We start from the raw sequence: 6401 nt of genomic DNA, 5'->3' as shown, positions 1-6401 counted from the left end.
TTTCCGCTCAGGCCACAGCACAGAAACTGCCCTGGTCAGGGTCACCAACGACCTGCTGATGACGGCTGATGCTGGCTCTCCCTCTCTCCTCATCCTCCTTGATCTCACTGCAGCTTTCGACACCGTCGATCACGGCATCCTCCTCCATCGTCTGCACTCCACCATCGGACTCTCTGACTCTCCCCTTGACTGGTTCACATCATACCTCACCGGGAGAACAGAGTACGTCTCCTTGGGTGAGGCAGAGTCGGGTACCCACAACGTCACCTGTGGTGTCCCTCAAGGATCAGTTCTCGGCCCCACCCTTTTCACACTCTATATGCTCCCCCTTGGCTCTATCATCAGCCGACATGGAGTATCATTCCATTGTTACGCTGATGACACCCAATTGTACCTCAGGATCAACCCTACCTCCTCTGCAGCCCTGCCTTCACCCACACTCACTACCTGCCTGGAGGAGATACAGGCGTGGATGAAGCTAAACTTCCTGAAACTCAACAGCTCCAAGACCGAAGCCATTATAGTTGGCACCTCACATCAGGTTCGGTCATCCACCATCACGACCATCACCTTCTCCGGCCAGGACATTACCCTCTCCTCAACTTGGGTGTGAAAATGGACGCCCATCTGACCTTTGAGGCCCACATTAAACAGCTGTGCAAAAACTCCCTGTAAATAAAACTTGGCCTGTGCCTGGCATCTTTATTTAAAATCATGCATGTCCTTATGGAGACATTCATACTACTTTCCACTGTTTCAAATTGCTCAATTTAAATAAACGTAAAGGTACAGAAAGACGACTCACTGAAGTGTGAGAAACTGCATGACAGACCAAGCAACTATAACAGCAATTTTATTAAGGCATTCATACAATTCTGTACAGGGAACTCTGAAGAGCAGAAGCAATGTACTCTGGTGAGTGTTAAACTAACGTAACCAGTGAGAAAATCTGATAGAGCAAGTGGGACAAAATAAAAACATTTGGTACATTTAAATACACATTCACAGAATATAAGAGCAAGTGAATATACATTGAAACACAAGTGCCTCTATTAAGCAAACCCACAATATACCGAACATGTTAGCATAACATAATTTGCAGACTTTATACAGCACTTATACCTTTTAGTCCACAAGTAAGTTACTAAATGGTGGAGAACATCTAATAGACACATCTTAAATGAACATGGAAAGAAATGCCTGATAAGAACCTTTACAGAACCCATGGCTTTGTAGCTGCGACCAGTCAACTGTCGAGGTTAGAATCTACAACTGTCCGAGAGAGACAACCATAGAAGTCGCCTCGCTTTTAACACATACCAACAATTCTGAGCCAAAGTTTATCATTGAGAAGTTCCTTTTTCCCCCCCACCCTCGAATAATATAAGCACAATGCAAGTGGACGATCGCTATCACTGCGTTTAAAAAAAATAATAATCTCAGTGCTCAAATCAGGTCGGCCACATTCATGGGCATCTCCTCCACGTTAGTATTTCAAAACGTCTCGATATCTCGGAGAATCCTCTAGTCTTCCTCTGTGACAAAGTTGATGGCAACTCCTTTTCTGTCTAAATGACCACCACTTCCAATTCTGAAAAAGAAAAAAGTAAAGACGAGTTAGAAGAGGGGAGGGTGAGGGGCACGATATAGATACAATATTTGATAAAACTCACCTATGGATGTAGTTCTCCCGGTTTGTAGGGAGGTCATAATTAATGACCAGGGAAACCTGCTGGACGTCAATGCCACGAGCCTGAGAAAAAGAGGGCATTTCCACATTACATTCAAGACTAAAGCAGGACATGGCTAATACATTGTGTGTGTTAATGTCGCTCGTTTATAAGTAACAGCATTCTACAGGCGGAGAATCCATTGTGGAGAACGAGCACTAATCTCCCAAAAGTTTTGACTGCTTGGCCATTTTAGGACTGTTGCAGGTTTGACACCATTTGGGGTTTCTTACATTTCAATTTTCACCATTACATAAGACTTAACACTCACCAGAAGATCAGTAGTGATCAACACTCTGCTTGAGCCAGACCTGAACTCTCTCATAATAACATCACGCTCCTTTTGGTCCAGATCACCATGCTGCAAAAAATATGTATTCAAGTTGGGGACCTCTGCAGCCTTGCTACCAGTTGATCCAACACAGATGTAAAGCCCAGCAGGCAGAGAACCCAGCGTACCAGAGCAGAGACAGTGAAGTCTCCAACGTGCATCTTCTCAGTCAGTCCACTTTTCGCCTGGTGTTCAGGAAAATGACCGCCGGGGTGATGTTCAGTGTTTCATACAGATCACACATGGTGTCCAGCTTCCACTCCTGGAAACAGCCAGGAAAATAGCCACATTATTTTTTGTCAACTGAACAAAGTAACAGGTCGTAATGCCTACTAATCTTTATGGAACTGAGCAGCTAATGTGTAGCACAGGATCTTGAGACAAAGGGGACTGGACATTAAGAAAGAGGTCCCCCAGAGACTCAATTGCGAGACTTTGCCTTTATTGTCCTTCCCTGGTGTACCACTGCTTACACGGCCACATGAGCTAAACCCGAAGGCTTGGCTCCTGCAGTTTGAGCAGGGTGCTTTAGAGAAGGGGCCATTTCATACAGTCAGAACCGTGTAATTTTGAAGAAGATAACCCACCTCTCGCTCCACATTTATTTTAGAACTGCTTGATACCCTCGAGGGCAAGTTCTTCTTTCTTCACCAGGATGTGAATGGTTCCCGCATTAACTTTTTGGTTACCTCCAACACCTCTGCTGGCATGGTGGAGCAGAGCAGGACCACCTGTAGGAGACAACATGTTACCAAAAATACTGAGCCGAGTAGAGACAGAGTTGCAGAAGTAAAACATTTAAATGCAGAACTAAGTGTGGCACTGCACCTTGAGACAGAGGCCAATGAACATTAAGAAAGAGGTTCCACCACATCTCATTTTCAGTACAGTGGCTAACAATCTTCTTCCACGCAATACTCTGCTAGCATTATTGCATGAAACAGATTACATCTGGATCGCACAATTATAGCAGTGTTCTGTTAATGCAGAAGGTATCAATATTTTCAGTATTGTACTTTCAGTCAAAGGATTCTTACTTGAATGTTTGTGCTCTGCTTCTGGAAGATCTCGTAGATCTGGTCTTTGAACCCCCGGCTCAACATCTCATCAGCGTCATCCAGAACAAACATCTTGATGCATTTTGCAGCTGCACAGACATTTTTAATAAAAAAAAAAAAATGAGCATTTAGTTATGAAACATTTCTAGCATACTGTGTTGACCAGGAGTGAACTTACAGAGGTAGCAAGCATGTGGAATAAGCGACCAGGTGTGACCACCATGATGTGAGGACACCCCGCCTGCAGCTTCTGGACCTCAGTACGGAGATTGGTCCGACCGATGCATGCATGACAGGCTGCACCCATGTAGTCACCCAGAGCCAGAATGACTTTCTGGATCTATTAAGAGGAGACGGAAGCAAAACAAAAAAAGACACAACATCTTGTCAGGATAATGTGTAGATCAGATTGCACATGACAATTTCAACAGTGTGTGGAAGAACTTTTCATAGTGATCAGTAAAGTTAAAAAGACATCTCCATTGCATTGTCAGTCCCGAAAGATGGTAAAGCATCATTTCACCCAGTTTTCCACAGCAACATAAAGATATTGAAACCACAATCGATTCAAATAGCAGCCAGATTTTAGACCAATGCAGCCATGGACAGAGACTACACCAATCTGAGGAGGATACTGTGCGTCACCATTTTTAAAGCTTTGAAAACGAAAAAGTACCTTAGGTATTGAATCAGTGTCCTCAATATGCTGTGGAGGTCACTGTGACCTCAGAAACAGCATACCTGCTGAGCCAGCTCTCTGGTGGGTCTTGCCAGTGCCCGACTGGGCCTGGGCAATGACATCATAGCCTGATGGCAAGGGTACAAATGTTACTAACAGTAACAACATTTTTTTACAATTCAAAAGAATTAACTATGGTCTGGAAAGACCATAACTATCAAGTTTCAGTATTGAGTGATCAGTAAGGTAAAAAAAATATCCCCATAATTTGGTAAGTCCCGAAAGATGGTAAAGCATCATTTCACTCAACATGAATAGACTGTTTATCAGTTTAATATGCGTTTGTACCTTTGATGCAAGGCATGATTGCCCTTTGTTGAATAGCAGATGGCAAAAACCATATATTCCCCTGAGAAGGGTCTCCTTCAGGTTCATATCATCAAAGTCGTCTGTAATCTCTTTCCAGTTGCTCTGAAGTAAAGAAACAAAGTTTGTATAAATCAGGATACAAATGTGTGGCTAAATCTGCAAAAAGACAATGTATGTTGTCATGCGCTTACCTCGATGACACTCTCAGGCTCCATTCCATCTGGTCCCCCACGGTCTCTCTTTTGAGCTTTATACGGAAAAAGGTAATTCAACATTTAGTCAATTTAAAATGATAAATATGAAAGGTGTCTTGGGGAGAGAGCAGCCTACTTAACTGGTTACTACAACGTGCCATCCCTACCACGTGTCATATTAAGTCGCCAGATGTTTTTTCTAAATTGACTTATGTTAATTGTAAGCTATATTGAACTTAAAAACTACGTCAGGTTTTACAGTAATATACAGGGTTACGCCCAAAGAGTCCGATTACAGAGCGTTGGGCATGCCTGGGCACACGTGTGACATCCCACGAGGGCCTAATTAACTGCGTCTCTGAATCTTGTCGCTAACGGACCATCGATACATGAACTGCTCCCCCGCCCGCTGTCTTTAAAATAAATTATCGTATGAAATACATAGAGCAAGATAGAGCAAGATGTCGGACAGTTGGGCCTGTGGTGCCGAAGGGGGCTTCTCCTGCCTCAGAACCAGGCCGAGCTGTAGCCTGGCCGGACGGTCCCTGTGACTTCAAACCACCGGCCAAAGTTTTTTAAAAGAATGCAACTCGGTTTTTATGAATTTCATAAGGAATAAGCTATATACAGTAGCCTACAAGGTTTTACATGGCTAGTAACGGAAATTTGTATCAGTTAGCTGGACAGCTCATTATTAGCATCGTCCTCAGCGCTTGAGGCCTAACCACATATGTAAAAAGGCCTAACTATCGAGGTAATACATAATTAGGAATATACAGAGTGCACCCTACCATAGCACGCGTAAGTACACCTAAGCATCTATTATTGTTCTAAAATGAAGACCGAATAAATGTTTTATACCTGTTGTAATCAGCAGCATCGCTAGACATGAACCGTTCCCGCAGCATGCGACTGGAAAGATCGCTCATGGCGATGCAAACTGTATTTATACAGCCGGACTATTTTTCACTGATTAACTTAACATGCTCAGTTTCGTTGACTATGCACTCTCAGTTGACTGACTTAATGTTTGGATAACATACATTGTATTTACCATCTGCTATGTGCACATTTCTCTTCAATAACCGATACAAAATGTTAACATTAATCCAATCTATATTTTTCAGCGGAAGGATATTGCAGTAACAAGTAGTGCTTGGGCTGCTACAGTGTCTCTGACAGGACAAAAAACCCTGAGTTTGACATTTTCGTGCTCCATTTCTGGAAAAGAGGTTCGTGTGAGGTCGGTGCAAGATGAGCTCACGAAAAAATAGCTTGAATGTAATATAGTAATAAGAAAAGTAACGGAGGCTATGAAACTCCATCATCTCCATCATCATGAAACATATTTTAACAGGCAGGGAGTTTATAGGGGTATTCGCAACAGTGAATGTTTTACATTATGTATTCTTTAGGGGTGCACCAAATGGGAAATTCTTGGCCGAAACCGATACCGAAAATAGGAAACAGTTGGCCGAAAACCGTTGGCTGACAGCCAACATGTCTGCCGCTTGGAGATATTTCAAAATATCAGAGAAAGAGGCGCGGATTGCGATTTGTAAAACGTGTTCAGCTGACATTTCTCGAGGGGGTGTAACTCCAAAGACTTTCACCACTTCGGGATTACTCCACCACTTGAAATCAAAACACCCGGACAAATATGCGGAGTATGATCGACGTAACCCTGTTCTCTGACATTCGGTGATATTTTTTCGGTGCTAAAACCTTTTATATATATTATACATAATATATAATATCTCATGTAAGAATACTAGGGATGCACCGAATATTCGGCCACCGAAAATTATCGGCCGAAAATGGTTAAAAAGGCCCTTTCGGCTTTCGGACAGGGTTACGTTGGTAAGCTAACGTGTTGTCTTGATGACGTAATCAAAACGCGGCGACAAGCACGGCGCGCGACCATGCTCGCGGCTGGCTCACAGCCAACATGTCTGGCGCTTGGAGATATTTAAAAATATCAGCGACAGAGGCGCGGATTGCGATTTGTAAAACGTGTTCAGCTGACATTTCTCGAGGGGG

General features: G+C 43.3%; 1 pseudogene; it reads right to left on the bottom strand.

The window, feature by feature from the left end:
• Nucleotides 1–836: 836 nt before the first annotated feature.
• Nucleotides 837–5326, bottom strand: LOC104949564 (eukaryotic initiation factor 4A-II-like; annotated as a pseudogene).
• Between the last annotated feature and the right edge of the window lie 1075 nt (nucleotides 5327–6401).

The sequence above is a fragment of the Notothenia coriiceps genome, unplaced genomic scaffold, assembly GCF_000735185.1.
Source record: "Notothenia coriiceps isolate Sejong01 unplaced genomic scaffold, NC01 NC01_scaffold00016503, whole genome shotgun sequence".
Classification (NCBI taxonomy): domain Eukaryota; kingdom Metazoa; phylum Chordata; class Actinopteri; order Perciformes; family Nototheniidae; genus Notothenia; species Notothenia coriiceps.
This window is presented reverse-complemented; position numbering and strand designations above follow the sequence as displayed.